The 18,075-nt window shown below is 44.9% G+C and overlaps 1 pseudogene; it reads right to left on the reverse strand.

The window, feature by feature from the left end:
• Positions 1-8,726: 8,726 nt before the first annotated feature.
• On the reverse strand, positions 8,727-13,426 carry LOC129554726 (voltage-dependent calcium channel gamma-like subunit pseudogene; annotated as a pseudogene).
• Positions 13,427-18,075: the final 4,649 nt, after the last annotated feature.

Consider the following 18,075-nt stretch of genomic DNA (forward strand, 5'->3'; position numbering starts at 1 on the left):
ACTGGGTCTTCTCACCAGGCAATCACAAGCAGATGCCTGTGTTTTACTAGAATACTCACAGTTTGTTACAGTTTGATCACTGACTCTCAGATGCCCATGGTCCTGGGAAAAAATTCTGAGGTCAGTCTTGACGCTACCAAAAGGAAAAAAAAAAAAAACTGTTGGGAAGAACATCTTGTTTTTTCTTAGATAACAGAAAAAGAAATTATTGGGTTATCTGGCAAATAAACATACACTTTGCAGTGATAGCTATGTAGAGTAACTCTGTTAAGATTAAAAGTGAGCTGAGCTTACAGCTATTAATCTTTCCCCATCTCCCCAAACAGTGTGCTGCTCCTCCAGTCCCTCCCAATCTACATCAGCATCTCCCAGTGATGCTGGCACCTCAAGATGCTTTCCCCAGAGAGAGGTCCTTATAAGTTAGAGAAACACTGCATTCATACCCTCTTTCAGGAGGGCTCTGAGAAGTTCTCACTGTCATAGCCATTTAGGAGAGAATACAACAGTATTTAATAAATTCAACCTGCGGAAACCCTGTGTCCCAGCTCTCTACTCCTGCTGCTGCTGCTGCTAAGTCACTTCAGTCGTGTCCGACTCTGTGTGACCCCATAGTCGGAAGCCCACCAGGCTCCCCCATCCCTGGGATTCTCCAGGCAAGAACACTGGAGTGGGTTGCCATTTCCTTCTCCAATGTGTGAAAGTGAAAAGTGAAAGTGAAGTTGCTCAGTCCTGTCCGACCCTTAGCGACCCCACGGACTGCAGCCTACCAGGCTCCTCCATCCATGGGATTTTCTAGGCAAGAGTACTGGAGTGGCTTGCCATTGCCTTCTCCGTCTCTACTCCTGAGTACATATCAAAAAGAAATCTTCTGGTGTATGTGTCAAAATGTTCCTTGGATTCTAATATGTGGCAGCAAAGAGCTAAAAGTAAGCTCCCAGCAGCAATCAGAAGGATTAAACTACAATGTAGCCAAGCCAGGGAGGCTGAAGAGAGAATGAGCAAACCAGTACTATGCCATGACTGTATTGTAAAATTGTAGAACACATGCATCTTATACATTGTTCCAAATATATTTGGGTTTAAATACTTGAGTTGCAATTGCATTCACTGGAGAGCAGTACATGGCAGAGATTTCACCCAGTCCAATCTCATGCTTCTCACTACATAAGAAGTCAAGACAAGAGAGAAGACCTTTTGGGATGAGGAACAGCAACTTTATTCGGAAAGCCAGCTGACAGAGAAAATGGTAGGCTAGCATCCCAGAGAATCATCTTGTTGTTGTTTTCTAGTCGCTAAGTTGTGTCTGACTCTTTGCAACCCCATGAACCGTAGCACGCCAGGCCTCCCTGTCCATCACCAACTCCCGGAGTCCACCCAAACCCATGTCCATTGAGTCGGTGATGCCATCCAGCCATCTCATCCTCTGTCATCCCTGTCTCCTCCTGCCCTCAAGATCTTCCCCAGCATCAGGGTCTTTTCAAATGAGTCAGCTCTCCGCATCGGTGGCCAAAGTATTGGAGTTTCAGCCTCAGCATCAGTCCCTCCAATGAATACCCAGGACTGATCTCCTTTAGGATGGACTGGTTGGATCTCCTTGCAGTCCAAGGGACTCTCGAAAGTCTTCTCCAACACCATAGTTCAAAAGCATCAATTCTTTGGCGATCAGCTTTCTTTATAGTCCAACTCTCACATCCATACACGACTACTGGAAAAAACATAGCCTTGACTAGACGGAGCTTTGTTGGCAAAGTAATGTCTCTGCTTTTTAATATGCTGTCTAGGTTGGTCATAACTTTCCTTCCAAGGAGCAAGCTTCTTTGAATTTCATGGTTGCAATCACAGGGCTCCTTTTATACTTAAAAGGGCAGAGGAGTTGCTGTGAAGGGTTGTTGCTAACATCTTAGTGCCAGAATCCTTTGTTCTTGCAGCTGTCCATATAGGTCTTGGTCACAATGTTGCTATAAACTTCCAAAAAGACAAATGTTATTGTCTGTCCTGCAACTTCTTATCTATCAAAGGAAAGTGTTACACCTTTAAAAGTTAGGACCTTGAGAATGAGTTCTCCTATAAATTTCTGGCTACAGGCAACATCCTCTTAGCATCATGGACTCAATGGACATGAATTCTGAGCAAACTCCTGGGAGACAGTGGAGGACAGAGGAGCCTGGCATGCTGCAGTCCATGGAGTTGCAGAGTCAGACACAATTTAGCAAATGAGCAACAACAGCAGGCAATGTTCTTTTACAAAGATGCAGAGCCAACATGACTAATTTCAGGCAGCAAAGCACAGAGCTGGAGCTAAAGGAATAGATCCAATATGGAGTCAGGTTTGTTCTCTGTTACAGGGGAGCAGAGTGAGGGACACAATAATAAAATAGGAGGAACCTGAGATGACATTTCACAGATTGAACACATGCCTTTAATTTGACTCCTTCCTCAAAGTTTGCTAAAAGGGCATTAAAGGAATAAAAAAGGATATAAACCCATAAGTTCAAAGAGAATAAAAAAAGAGATCAGCCACTGAAAGAAGCTGATGGAATTTTGAAGAATGGAAAGCAGATGGGGCAAATCTGACTGACTTGACAGACCAGAGAAAGCCGAAATGTCAGAGCCTGCACAAAGGAAAGGCATTAAGAAGCAAATTCATTCAAGCTAGAAGACTCCAGAAAAAACAAGAAGTTAGGGGAACCTCAAAGGCCAGGTTGTGAGCAGGGGTGAAAACAGAGCTGGCTGGAGGTCTCCCCGCTCCGTTGCACAAAGGCAGGCAGTTGAGTCAGAAAGGCCCTGATTCTGGCACACCAGGCATACAAACATGCCACAGTCAAACAAAGGGGATTCTGGGCAGGGTGCCCAGAGTGGGGGAGGCGAGGGGTGTATGGGAAATCCCTGTATCATCCACCCAACTTTAAAAAATTAATAATTTTATTTATTTATTTGGCTGTTCTGGGTCTTAGCTGTGGCATGTGGGATCTAGTCCCCTGACTAGGGATCAAACCTGAGCCCCCTGCTCTGGGAGTGTGGAATCTTAGCAACTGGACCACCAGGGAAGTCCTCTTCCACCCAGTTTTGCTGTGAACCTGAAACTGCTCTAAACATAAAGTATACTAAAAACAATACTAATAATAATAAACAAAAAGTTTTTTAAATGCTTTCGGATAGAGTTACCATTTTACAAAAATAAAATGTAGCATTTTCATTTTAGAACATAGAATCTGAATGGCATTTGCTGACTGAGAAAACTGCGATTCAGGGAGGACTACCTCTTGACTGATGCTCTGGGGGGATGGTAGATGCTTCCTGGGCCCCTCCCCCTCTCCACACAGCACTGCTGGTTCTAAGTGACCATCGGTCACACGTCCTGGCAGTCATGGGGCCTACTCACTGGTCTCACTGGTTCCTCTGGTTTTTATGGCCACAGGGGTTTACTGGCTATGCGTGCACATCAAAAAACAACCGGACCTTTCCTCTTCTGTGGAAATAAAAGCAGCTTCCAAACAAGGACAGGGGTCTGTGTTGATGTGTCCATCTGTGGATCTGAGCTGAAGTCATTTTATTCTTGCCATTTTTCACACTCACATGAGCTTGTCATTATGTTTATCTCATTTCTGTTCAGACATAAAGCTTTCAGGTCTCTGATGCTGATGGCCCCACCCTCTTCAAACATTAGAGTCGCTAGGTTCTAGAACAGATGGGAAAAGACTTGGGAGGGCCCATGAAAGCACCCCATTTTATAGATGAAGAAACCCACTCCTAAGAAAGTCTAGGTAGCTTGCACTTCTGACCACCATCTGTCAGTTAATTAAGCTAAATTTCTCTGGCAGTGGAATCCCATTAACATTGTGTGTGTGTGTTTTAATTTTTTTTTCCCATGAAACAAAAATAATATTATTTTCTTAGCTTATGGATATTGATGTTGTATCTCCAAGTTGATTGTTTTTCAGATTTCAGGAGTAATATGGTGGAAGTTTGTAGAGCTGCAAGTAATAAGTGAAGTGTGTTGGGATATTAAAAATAGGGAATGATTAAGGTTAAGGCAAACTGGAAAGGCAGTGCTTGCCCTACAGGGGATGTGTGTGTTTTAAGCTTTTCTTTTTTTGCAGTATGGTTAACTGTCTCTCTGTGTCTCTCTGTTTCTATTTCCGCTTCTTTCTCAATCTCTCTGTCTCTCTCTGTCCTCCAAGAACTGTCAGGCGGTGGGCTTCTCAGCGCTCTTTCTCTTTGGGGTCTCATTCACTTCAAGATGCAGAGGACCAGGGCCTGGGACATGGATGGCAGCCGTGGACACAGCAAGGGACCCTTCCTGTTGCGCACCCAGCTGCATCCCGGAAAACTGCTCTGAAGATGAGCATGTTGCTCAGAGAGCTTTATGTGCTTACTGAGGTCACAAGCACCAGTTCCCAGGTAGGAGGCATGTGGGGACCCTGTGTTGCACAAGGACTGTCCCTCTCTTCTGGTGACACATGGACCTGGCCTTGAACAGCTCTGCAGCTCAGCTGGTGGGCAGGAGAACTCCTCAGGTGTGGACCTTAGAGCCCAGCGTTTCTATGGTGTCAGAACACTTACACTGCAGTTCACCCCTAAAAAGCGAGTGGTATATATTTTTATTAATTTTTGATTTAAAGATAACACACATAGTTTAAAAAGTAGTCAAATAAGACTTGAGTATACAGTGAAAAGTAGCACCTGTTCTTTCTGCCCCAGACCTCCACGCCCCTCTCTTAACTTTCTTATGCATCTTTCCAGAAACAATCTCTGTATATGCAGGCATATACTCATGTTATATGTTCATGGTAGCTTATTTAAGGCCCAGGAATTAGAGGATTTTTTTTAAGGCATAGGCCCTGCTCTTCAGGTACTCTCTACCTGGCAGAGGAGGCAAACAGGTAAGAGGTCGAAATGTGTTACGAGCAGCAATAAAGACATACGAACGCCTCCATGGTGTGTAAAGAATTCTCTCCACTCAACAATAAAAAGACAGAAGACTCAGTTTTTAAAAAATGAGTGAAGGACTTGAATAGACATTCTTCCAAAGAAGATATACATGGGGCTAGCAAGCCCATGAAAAGATGCTCAGCATCACTAGTCATGAGGGCAATGCAAATCAAAATCATGAGATACCAGAACACACCCATGAGGATGGTTGCCAATTGAAAAGCAAAACAAAGGCGGTGGAGACACAGGAGCCCTCATACATCACTGGCAGAAATGTAAGATGGTGCAGCCACTATGGAAAACAGCTTGGCAGGTCCTCAAAATGTAAACAGAATTACCCGGCAATTCTGCTCCCGGATTTGATCCCTGGTCAGGCAAGCCACTCCAGTACTCTTGCCTAGAAAATCCCATGGATGGAGGAGCCTGGTGGGCTGAAGTCCATGGGGTCGCTAAGGGTCGGATGCGACTGAGCTACTTCATTTTCACTTTTCACTTTCACGCATTGGAGAAGGAAATGGCAACCCACTCCAGTGTTCTTGTCTGGAGAATCCCAGGGACGGGGGAGCCTGGTGGGCTTCCGTCTATGGGGTCACACAGAGTCGGACACGACTGAAGTGACTTAGCAGCAGTAGCAGCAGGGAACTAGGTCTCACCTGCCACAACTAAAGATCCCACGTGCTGCAACTAAGACCTGGCACAACCAAATAAATAAATATATATAAATAAATAAGATGCTTAATTTTACATAATGTGAATTTCACCTCTGTGAAAAACAAAACAAAAACACCTATGAAATTTTTAGGTAAGTTAAACAACACATAGAGGAGTTAGGCCAGCGGAGGAGGAGGGGTGATTAAGTGCCAGGTAGGGTCTGGAGAGCTGTCTGGGCAAAGATTTCCCCTGGGGAGATAGATGCTTTGTCTGAGCAATGGAGCTGAGCGTGTGCAGGGACCCATGGTTCCGTTTCCTTCCAGTTTACAAGAAGGCTAGTGCTGCTCACCAGGCAGACAGGCCTTCACTGCAGGGCCAGCTGTGCTGCTGGAGCTGTTTAGAGCTTGCTTGTCCGGAGGCGGGAGGCGGGGCTGTGCTCCAAGGACCCCATGTCCCCTGCCCCATCAGGGAGGTTGCACAGCATCAGGGGAGGCAGTGCGATTCCTGGGCAGGACAAAGCCACCCTTGTGTGGGTGAAGCATTCTCCTCTGGGGGTGAACTGCCACCCTACGAGGCGCGAGGTTTCTTTCCATTGCACAGAGCACCTCATTTTGTGCCTGAGGGTCCCTGGGCAGTCCTGTCCATCAGGTCTGGGCTGAGCACTGCAGAGGGTGGGGATGGGGCAGGTGAGGGGGCGCTCCCTGGATGTCCCTGACGATGGAATCAAGCAGAACTTGATGGCAGGTGTGGCCCAGGAGATAACACAGGTGTGCTCCCTGAAGGTTCAGAACACTTACAAAAGGTAAGGCATCAGCACCCCCATTTCTCCTTGTGTTAGGCTTTCCTACCCATTTAAGGGACCTTTCTGAGGTCAATCAGTGCCATGTGCTCAGTCGTGTCTGACTCTTTGTGAATCCATAGACTGCAGCCTGCCCGGCTTCTCTGTCCAGGGATTCTCCAGGCAAGAATACTGGACTGGGTTGCCATTTTCTGCTTCAGGGGATCTTCCCAACCCAGGAATTGAACCCACATCTCCTGTGTCTCCTGCATTGCATGCAGATTCTTTTCCCACTGAGCCATTGGAAAAGCCCCCATGCCAATCAGATCTTTCCTTTAATTAATAGCAGACCCCTGCTTCTCTTCCCCATGAATCCTCTTCCACCTGTCCGTTCTTTCAAGGTCTCTGACAAAGATTCAAGCCACTGCTTTGTGCTTCTGCTTTGGCCAGGCACTGGCTAGTACTCACCATAAGCTGATTCATTTAGCCCTCATAATTACTACATAATGCAGGAATTACTAGGAAGCAACAGTTAGAACTGGCCATGGAACAACAGACTGGTTCCAAATTAGGAAAGGAGTACGTCAAGGCTATATATCGTCACCCTGCTTATTACAATAATTACAACAATAATTACAACTTATCTCCAATAAGGAAATAAGACTCAGGGAGGTTGGTATTTGACCAAGGTAAACACCTGGTTAGTGGCAGGATAGGATTCATCAGTTCAGTTCAGTACAGCCACTCACTCGTGTCTGACTCTTTGCAACCCCATGGACCGCAGCACTCCAGGCCTCCCTGTCCATCACCAACTCCAGGAACTTACTCAAACTCATGTCCATCGAGTCAGTTATGCCATCCAACCACCTCATCCTCTGTCGTCCCATTCTCCTCCCACCTTCGATCTTTCCCAGCATCAGGGTCTTTTCCAGTGAGTCAGTTCTTCACATCTGGTGGCCAAAGTATTGGAGTTTCAGCTCCAGTGAATATTCAGGACTGATTTCCTTTAGGATGGACTGGATGGATCTCCTTGCTGTCCAGGGGCCTCCAACACCACAGTTCAAAAGCATCAGTTCTTTGGCACTCAGCTTTCTTTATAGTCCAAGAGCAACTATATATAAACTATACTGGAAAAACCATAGCTTTGACTAAATGAACCTTTGTTGGTAAAGTAACATCTGCTTTTTAATACTCTGTCTAGATTGGTCATAGCTTTTCTTCCAAGGAGTAAGTATCTTAATTTCATGGCTGCAGTCACCATCCGCAGTGATTTTGGAGCTCCCCAAAATAAAGTCAGTCACTGCTTCCATTGTTTCCCCATGTATTGCCATGAAGTGATGGGACCAGCGGAGAAGGCAATGGCAAGCCACGACAGTACTCTTGCCTGGAAAATCCCATGGATGGAAGAGCCTGATAGGCTGCAGTCCATGGGGTCGCTAAGGGTTGGACATGACTGAGCGACTTCACTTTCACACATTGGAGAAGGAAATGGCAACCCACTCCAGTGTTCTTGCCTGGAGAATCCCAGGGACGGGGAAGCCTGGTGGGCTTCTGTCTATGGGGTCACACAGAGTCGGACACCACTGAAGTAACTTAGCAGCAGCAGCAGCAGCAGCAGATGGGACCAGATGTCATGATCTTAGTATTTTGAATGTTGAGTTTCAAGCCAACTTCTTCACTCTCCTCTTTCACTTTCATCAGGAGGCTCTTTAGTTCTTCTTTTGTTCTGCCATAAGGGTGGTGTCATCTGGGCATCTGAGGTTATTGATATTTCTCCTGGCAATCTTGATTCCAGGTTGTGCTTCATCCAGCCTGGCATTTCGAATGATATACTCTGCATATAAGTTAAATAAGCAAGGTGACGATATATAGCCTTGACATACTCCTTTCCTGATTTGGAACGTCTGTTGTTCCATGTCCAGTTCTAACTGTTGCTTCTTGACTTGCATACAGATTTCTCAGGAGGGAAGTCAGGTGGTCTGGTATTCCCATCTCTTGAAGAATTTTCCACGGTTTGTTGTGATCTATACAGTCAAAGTCTTCATACTCTAAATTTATTTATTTTTTAGATTTTAATATATGTTTATTCTGGTAAAATCAACACCCTAGTAACATGGCCATGACTAAGCTGGTGCTGCTGGAGGCACCACCTAACCTCTGGGCTGCAGACCAGCTACAAAGGCCCCTGGGCCACTGGCCCAACCACCAGCAATTTGAATGTCACATGTTGGCAAAGTCTAATCTTTTTTCCTGCACCATGTGGCATGTGGGATAAGTTCCTCAACCATGGATTGAACCCATGCCCCCTGCATTGAAAGCACAGAGAGTCTTAATGCCTGGACCAGCAGGAAAGTCTGGAAAAGTCTCATCTTGACCACACTTTCTGGTAGAACTTGATGTCTTTGGACGGGACCCTAAACTTTTGTAGGCAGGACCCAGGGATGCATGATGCTATTGATGTGGGTGATGCTATTGACATGTAAGGGTTCAGGAAGAGGAGGAAGGAGGCCATGGAGTCACTCCAGAACATCAAGGTGAGGCCCATGAGTGTGACCTGGCTCCTGAGAAGGTCAGGAAACTCAGGAGCCCCACAAAGGAGAGGGCGAACAAGATGAGCAACAGAGCGGAGCCCAGGGCCCACTTGTGCTGTGAGGGGGGTCCCTGCACACCTGGAACACCATGAGGAGCTCCAGGCCAAAGACGGTGACCACCACTGCCAAGGTGGCTACGATGCAGGCCACCAGCATGCCTGAGGCCAGCCTGGGCACATGGGTCTGACTTGGGTCTCAGAGGCAATGCAGCCTAGTCTGGTTGGAGCCAGTGCAGAAGTACCACAGTCTGAAGAGGAGGTCGTTGGCCAGGAGCCATTGCCATCACAGATGGAGGCGAAGCAGAGGACCATGGCCAGGGAAGCACACAGCATGATGAAGGCTCGGTGAAGGATTCCAAGAAGGACCGGTGGGGCCTCCTTTGGCCAGCAACCTCTGTGTCTGGACACAGGGGGCTTGACCAGAGGGCTCTTCATTCCCTCCTGCCTTGCTGCCTCCACGCCCCCTTGCTCAGATGTGCTGGGTCTAAATTTAATGTTAATAAACTGCCTGCTACTATAAACCAGTTATTGAAGAAATGACATATAATGTCATATAATGAGAAATGACCCTCCTAAATGACATAATGTCTCAACAGAGTAAAGATGAGATTTTTGCAGTAGCAACAGTGTGTTTGCAGAGAGATGGGAGGTATTCGGGTGTGTATTTTCTATGGGGAGGAGGTTTCAAATTTTAAAAAAAGAACAGACCAGCAGGTACTCAGCGAGTCAGGATGGCCGTGGCACCAGAGAAGGGAGTCTTAGCATCAAAGAAGGGCCAGAATTAGTCCCAGGAAGATGGGCATTTAATCTTTATTTTTATCATGGGTTGTCTTTACTTCTGATCAGCATGCCCTTTTCTTTAATAACTAAAGCAGATGTACAATGTATGTTTGATAGGCCATAAGCAGGCTATTTTAGTTAGCACAAAATTCAAGTTAACTCAGAATGACTTCCCCATACCCCAGCAGGTGAACATTTTTTTTATCAATCTGTTCTCGAGTTTTCTAAATATGTTCTTGAGTTTTCTAAATATATAAACTATTTAATTCCTTAACATAGGACACATACTTTGCCTCAAAAGAATGAAACTTATTACCTGCTAGGAGTTTCACATCTGTGCTCTCATAATAATCCAAGTCCCTGATTCTAACTTTATTTTTATTTATTTATTTTTTAAATTAATTTTTACTGGGGTATAGTTGCTTTGGGGGGCTTCCCTGATAGCTCAGCAGGCAAGAATCTGCCTGCCAATGCAGGAGATGCAGGTTTGATCGCTGGGTTGGGCAGATTCCCTGGAGAAGGAAATAGCAATCCACTCCAGTATGCTTGTTCTGGGAAATTCCATAGACAGAGGAGCCTGGCAGGCTACAGTCCATGGGGTCGCAGAGAGTCGTGCACAACTTAGTGAGCAAACAACAAAAACATAATTGCTTTATAATATTGTGTTCGTTTTTACTGTACAGCAAAGTGAATCAGCTATGTGTACATATATTACCTCTTTTGGGGATTTCTTTCCCATCTAGGTCACCACAGAGCAGTGAGCAAAGTTTCCTGTGCTATTCGGTAGGTTCTCACTAGTTATCTATTTGATACATAGTATCAGAAGCATATATGTGTCCATCCCAGTCTCCCAATTCCTCATGCCATCTTTATTTTTAAATAGTGATGTGTTTGTAGCATCTACACCTGACAAGTCTTGTAGGGTAGCAGTATCCCGGATGATCTGCAGGAAAAAACAGTCCACTTCCTGTCAGGCCCCAGAGGAATTGAGAGCACAGTGAGGTAATGTTTAGTTGCTCAATCGTGTCCAATGCTTTGCAACCCCACCGGGCTCCTCTGTCCACAGAGTCCATTCTCCAGGCAAGAATACTGGAGTGGGTTGCCATGGCCTTCTCCAAGGGATCTTCCCAATCAATGGATTGAATTTATGTCTCCTGCATTGGCAGGCAGTCTTGTGAGCCACCAAGAAACCCTGAAGTAAGTTACCAGTTGGCTAAATGCTGTCAGAAACCAACGGACACCACACCCAGCAGAGTCCTCCACACCCTGCCCCTGGGATTCCCAGATGCTGTGACAAAACAGACCCAGGACCAGGAAAGGGAATTCTGCCCTTTATAAAAGTATCTGACAGAAATGAAAGCCTTTTGCTTTTTCAGGAAGGTATTTTAAATGTGTACAAAAGGCCTACTTACATTTAACTGTAAATGACAAAGCGACCAGAGGGTTTTGCAATGACATGTCTTGACACATTTGCTTGTTTAGTCATGCCCATTTCCTAGGACACAGAAGCCCCCAGAAGCCCTCAGTACCAGGGATTCTGTGGAAAGTTCTGGGTTAAATGAACAAGTGATGAGAAGTGTGTGCAGATGGACAAAGGCAGGAAGGAAACACGAATAAAGGGCAAACACTGCATTTGTGCAATGAGAGTATGATGACATTGAAGCCCCTGATATTGCCTTTTGGTATGACTATAATGCTATTAGATAAATTGAGGGTTAAAGTATTCACCTGCAATTATATCTACTCAGTGAAACCTTGTGTAGCAGTTATGTAGTATACAATTTGTCTGTAAAGAACTAGCATGGAAGGATGTCCAAGATATAGTTATGAGAAAAAGGAAAGTGAACTCCCAAAAGAAAGTATTAAATCACGATCAGATTTTTTTAAAACTCCCCCCACCCTACAAATGTATACCCTCCCTGGTGGCTCAGTTGGTAAAGAATCTGCCTGCAATGCAGGAGACCTGGATTCAATCCCTGAGTCAGGAAGAGCCCCTGGAGAAGGAAATGGCAACCTACTCCAGTATTCTTGTCCTGGGAAAGAAATCTCATGGGCAGAGGAAACTTGTGGGCTACAGGTCATGGTGTCACAAGAGTTGGACATGACTTAGCAACTAAACCACATAAATGTATATATTTGATTACACATATACAGAGAAAAATCTGGAAAACTGTCCACTAAACCATTTGCTCTGGTTGGTTCCAGGAAGGCTATCAGGGAACTTTCATTTTCTGTGTTTATAGTTCTGTATTGTTTGGATTATTTCCGTGCATACACTTTATTTTCATAAACATTTAAAATCTTAAGCCTTTTCTTCTCTTTTATGTTTCCCTGCACTTGATCATGTCTTAATTTTGTAGTTAGAAATAAAAAATGCAAATCACCCATTTTATTTTTAGTGTCTTTTTGAAATATAGTTTTTATTTTATATTAGAGCATAGCTGATTTACAACATTGTGCTAGTTTTAGGGTCTACAGTAAGGGATTCAGTTACACATATACATCCATTCTTTTTAGGTTATTTTCCCATATAGGTTACTACTACAGAATATTGAGTAGAGTTCCCTGTTATACATAGTAGGTCCTTGTTGAATAAATCGCCCATTTTAGCTACATCTTTTTTTGTTTTTTGGTAACGGCATTAAAAAATAGTCTAATTCTTGGCACTTGGGCTCACTCTGAGACCAGCACAGACTCAATTCTGAAGCAGCACTGTATTTAGCTTTCCACAAGTCACTGGGCTCTCGGGTGGGAAGAGCAGCTGTTCTTCCTCCTGCAGTGAAAATGTGGAATCACCAGCTATTTTCATCTGTGTAAGTACTAATTTCTTCCCCTAGCTGCCTTCTCTCTCTCTCTCCTTTCTCCTTCCTGTTTATCTGGGCGGAAGCTGGCTGTGCTTGTCTAGCACGGACTCAGGAAGGATGGAGACCACCGAGAGGGGATAAACTAGAGAAACTGGACCTCATCACTGGTCTTATCAACAGTTATCTATGAGCTCTCTCTCTCTCTCTTTTTCTAAAAAATTGTTTTTAATTGAAGGATAATAGCTTTATTATCCAACAATATTGTGTTGTTTTCTGCCATACATCAACGTGAATCAGTCTCAGGCATATGCATGTCCCCTCCCTCCCACTTCCCAGCCAACTCCATCCCTCTAAGTCAACACAGAGCTCTGGTTTGAGCTCCCTGAGTCACACAGCAAACTCCCACTGGCTAGTTTCCGTGTGGTAGTGTGTATGTTTCCAGACCGCTCTCTCCATTTGTCCCCCTACTCTTTCCCCTCTCCTGCACCCCAGATCCATAAGTCTGTTCTCTACGTCTGCATCTCCATTCCCGCCCCGCAAATAAGTTCATCAGTACCATCCCTATAGATTCCATATATATGCAATTTTCCTCTTCACTATGAGTCTTTGCTGGTCCAGGAATCCTGCAATTCTGAGCCTGCGGGATTATTTCTCATCTCACATGTGAGTCAACCCAAAGGAGCCCCTGCCTCCAGGAACCTCCTCTTCCCTCCTGGAGGCAGTGATGGCTTCTTTCTCGGGGAGCACCCTCTCAAATCTTGGCACTAAACACACTCTAAATCACAGCCTCAGCATAACCTCCTCTTACTTCACTCAGAAGTATTTTTCGAGTCTTCCTGTAGAACTGAGTATTTCACCTACAACGAAGCCTTGGACCTATTTACTCTCCATTCGGCCAGGGGGACCCCATCTGTCTTGAGATTTGCTCTGGTGAAAATACCTAGAGAACTGAGTCTCGTTAGTGATTTGAAAACCACTTGTAAAGAAGAACTCCTTCCATAGTTCATCAGGCACTCTATCTATCAGATCTAGTCCCTTAAATCTATTTCTCACTTCCACTGTATAATCATAAGGGATATGTTTTAGGTCATATCTGAATGGCTTAGTGGTTTTCCCTACTTTCTTCAATTTCAGTCTGAATTTGGCAATAAGGACTTCATGATCTGAGCCACAGTCAGCTCCTGGTCTTGTTTTTGCTAACTGTATAGAACTTTTCCATCTTTGGCTGCAAAGAATATAATCAATCTGATTTTGGTGTTGACAGTCCGGTGATGTCCATGTGTAGAGTCTTCTCTTGTGTTGTTGAAAGAGGGTGTTTGCTATGACCAGTGCGTTCTCTTGGCAAAACTCTATTAGCCTTTGCCCTGCTTCATTCCATGCTCCAAGGCCAAATTTGCCTGTTACTCTAGGTGTTTCTTGACTTCCTACTTTTGCATTCCAGTCCCCTATAATGAAAGGGACATATTTTTGGGGTGTTGGTTCTAAAAGGCCTTGTAGGTCTTCATAGAACCGTTCAACTTCGGCTTCTTCAGCATTACTGGTTGGGGCATAGGCCTGGATTACTGTAACACTTAATGGTTTGCCTTGAAAACAAACAGAGATCATTCTGTCGTTTTTGAGATTGCATCCGAGTACTGCATTTCAGACTCTTTTGTTGACCATGATGGCTACTCCATTTCTTCTGAGTGATTCCTGCCCACAGTAGTAGATATAATGGTCATCTGAGTTAAATTCACCCATTCCAGTCCATTTTAATTCACTGACTCCTAGAATGTCGACGTTCACTCTTGTCATCTCCTGTTTGACCACTTCCAATTTGCCTTGATTCATGGACCTAACATTCCAGGTTCCTATGCAATATTGTTCTTTACAGCATCAGACCTTGCTTCTATCACCAGTCACATCCACAACTGGGTATTTGTTTCGCTTTGGCTTCATCTCTTCATCCTTTCTGGAGTTATTTCTCCACTGATCTCCAGTAGCATCCTGGGCACCTACTGACCTGGGGAATTCCTCATTCAGTATCCTATCATTTTGCCTTTTCATACTGTTCATGGGGTTCTCAAGGCAAGTATACTGAAGTGGTTTGCCATTCCCTTCTCCAGTGGACCACATTCTGTCAGACCTCTCCACTATGACCTGCTCGTCTTGGGTGGCCCCACACGGCATGGCTTAGTTTCACTGAGTTAGACAGGGCTGTGGTCCATGTGATGAGATCGACTAGTTTTCTGTGATTATGATTTCAGTGTGTCTGCCCTCTGATGCCCTCTCGCAATACCTACCATCTTATTTGGTCGTGACATTGTACAGGAGACAGGGACCAAGACCATCCCCATGGAAAAGAAATGCAAAAAAGCAAAATGGCTGTCTGAGGAGGCCTTACAAATAGCTGTGAAAAGAAGAGAAGCAAAAAGCAAAGGAGAAAAGGAAAGATAGAAGCATCTGAATGCAGAGTTCCAAAGAATTGCAAGAAGAGATAAGAAAGCCTTCCTCAGCAATCAATGCAAAGAAATAGAGGAAAACAACAGAATAGGAAAGACAAGAGATCTCTTCAAGAAAATTAGAGACACCAAGGGAACATTTCATGCAAAGATGGGCTCGATAAAGGACAAAAATGGTATGGTCCTAACAGAAGCAGAAGATATTAAGAAGAGGTGGCAAGAATACACAGAAGAACTGTACAAAAAAGATCTTCATGACCAAGATACTCACGATGGTGTGATCACTCACCTAGAGCCAAACATCTTGGAATGTGAGGTCAAGTGGGCCTTAGAAAGCATCACTACGAACAAAGCTACTGGAGGTGATGGAACTCCAGTTGAGCTATTTCAAATCCTGAAAGATGATGCTGTGAAAGTGCTGCACTCAATATGCCAGCAAATTTGGAAAACTCAGCAGTGGCCACAGGACTGGAAAAGGTCAGTTTTCATCCCAATCCCAAAGAAAGGCAATGCCAAAGAATGCTCAAACTATCGCACAATTGCACTCATCTCACACACTAGTAAAGTCATGCCCAAAATTCTCCAAGCCAGGCTTCAGCAATAAGTGAACCGTGAACTTCCAGATGTTCAAGCTGGTTTTAGAAAAGGCAGAGAAACCAGAGATCAAATTGCCAGCATCTGCTGGATCATTGAAAAAGCAAGAGAGTTCCAGGAAAACATCTATTTCTGCTTCATTGACTATGCCAAAGCCTTTGGCTGTGTGGATCACAACAAACTGTGGAAAATTCTGAAAGAGATGGGACCACCTGACCTGCCTCTTGAGAAACCTGTATGCAGGTCAGGAAGCAACAGTTAGAACTGGACATGGAACAACAGACTGGTTCCAAATAGCAAAAGGAGTACCTCAAGGTTGTATATTATCACCCTGTTTATTTAACTTCTATGCAGAGTACATCCTGAGGAACGCTGGGCTGGAAGAAGCACAAGCTGGAATCAAGATTGCCAGGAGAAATATCAATAACCTCAGATATGCAGATGACACCACCCTTATGGCAGAAGGTGAAGAGGAACTAAAGAGCTTCTTGATGAAGGTGAAAGAGGAGAGTGAAAAAGTTGGCTTGAAGCTCAACATTCAGAAAACTAAGATCATGGCATCTGGTCCCATCACTTCATGGGAATTAGATGGGGAAACAGTGGAAACAGTGTCAGACTTTATTTTTTTGGGCTCCAAAATCACTGCAGATGCTGATTGCAGCCATGAAATTAAAAGATGCTTACTCCTTGGAAGGAAAATTATGATCAACCTAGATGGCATATTAAAAAGCTGAGACATTACTTTGCCAACCAAGGTCCATCTAGTCAAGGCTATGGTTTTTCCAGTGGTCATGTATGGATGTGAGAGTTGGACTGTGAAGAACTGACCGCCGAAGAATTGATGCTTTTGAACTGTGGTGCTGGAGAAGACTCTTGAGAGTCCCTTGGACTGCAAGGAGATCCAACCAGTCCATTCTAAACGAGATCAATCCTGGGTGTTCATTGGAAGGACTGATGCTAAAGCTGAAGCTCCAATACTTGGGCCACCTCAGGCGAAGAGTTGACTCACTGGAAAAGACTCTGATGCTGGGAGGGATTGGGGGCAGGAGGAAAGGGGATGACAGAGAATGAGATGGCTGGATGGCATCACCAACTCAATTGAGGTGAGTTTGAGTGAACTCCGGGAGTTGGTGATGGACATGGAGGCCTGGCGTGCTGTGATTCATGGGGCTGCAAAGAGTCTGACACGGCTGAGGGACTCAACTGAACTGTAAAGAACAACTGGTTCCAGGTGTTTTGTGGGTTGATCTTTTTTTTTCTTTTTCAGTCCCTCCCTGTCCCTGCCCCTCACACTTCCTCATGGGCTAATCCTTTTAAAAAATGTTACTTGCCTACAGATTCAGGAGATGGTGAAGGACAGGGAAGAGGGTCATGCTGCAGTCCACGGGGTCACAAAGAGTCAGACAGGACTGAGTGACTGAACAGCAGCTTGCCCCATCTTTGGATTAAGAGAAGAGGGAAGATTATTGTTTATCCCTGAGCTCTGGGGAACCCTGTCCCATCTTTGGACTCTGATGAGTGGGTGAACCAGCCCAGGCTGTTGCAGTGGGTTGCAAAGCTGGGATGTCTGAGAAGTGCAGTCACAAGCCACTGCTTCTCTGCCCCTGCCCCCATGCTACTTTGACATTTGGAAAAAATATGGTGAAGATCAATTAACCCCAGTGATGGGAGTGGTGGAAAAGTGCCAGGTACACACCCTCAGGCTCTGCAGCTTCCCCTTCTGTGCGCTCCTTTGATTTTGAGAAATGACACTGAGGTGAAAACCAAAAGGAAAGCAGGGGAAGTGTGGCATGGCTGCTTAACTGTCTTCTTGTTAGCAACCCACTTTCGGTCTAGATTGACGCCTGGATAGTAAAAGTGTTTGCTTGTTATGTTCTATGTGCTGAAAAAAAAAAAAAGAGTAAGCCCTGTGTGTGTGTAGGAAATTCACCGCACCAGGAAGTCAAGTTCCTTGCTGAGGCCAGTGAGAAAAGGTCAGATAATTTCTCAGGTTTTTCTTTCCCTGGATTATATTCAGACAGCTGGAGGGGAAACTGAAGTTCCTGCCTTGGCACAATTCTCACTGACATTTATTTATTAAAACTTTTAATTTATTTATCTTGGCTACACCAGGTCTTAGCTGCGGCATACAGGATGTAGATCCCTGACCAGGGATTGAACCTGGGCCCCTTGCCTTGGGATGCAGTGTCTCAGCCACTGGACCAGCAGGGAAATCCTTGTCACTGATATTTAAAAGAGAGAAACCTCTCGATTATTGGAAAGAAGCAGTGATGCGCTCTGATGCCCTCAAGAGCTCGCGTCTGGCTGACTGGACATGCAGGGAGCATGAAGCCCGAGACTTAAGAGGGCGGGGGGCCAGGTGGGTTTTCAGACGCTTGGCTGAAGAGCAGACAAGTTATTGAACTTTGCTCAGCCTTGACTGGACTGGATGGACTCTTAGACTTAAAAGTCTAAGAAATCTTGATAATACTGTTCTCTGTTGCATTTGGGGAAACCGATACGACA

Source organism: Moschus berezovskii, chromosome 15 (genome assembly GCF_049115385.1).
Source record: "Moschus berezovskii isolate FMDL1 chromosome 15, NW_MosBer_1.0, whole genome shotgun sequence".
Lineage (NCBI taxonomy): Eukaryota > Metazoa > Chordata > Mammalia > Artiodactyla > Moschidae > Moschus > Moschus berezovskii.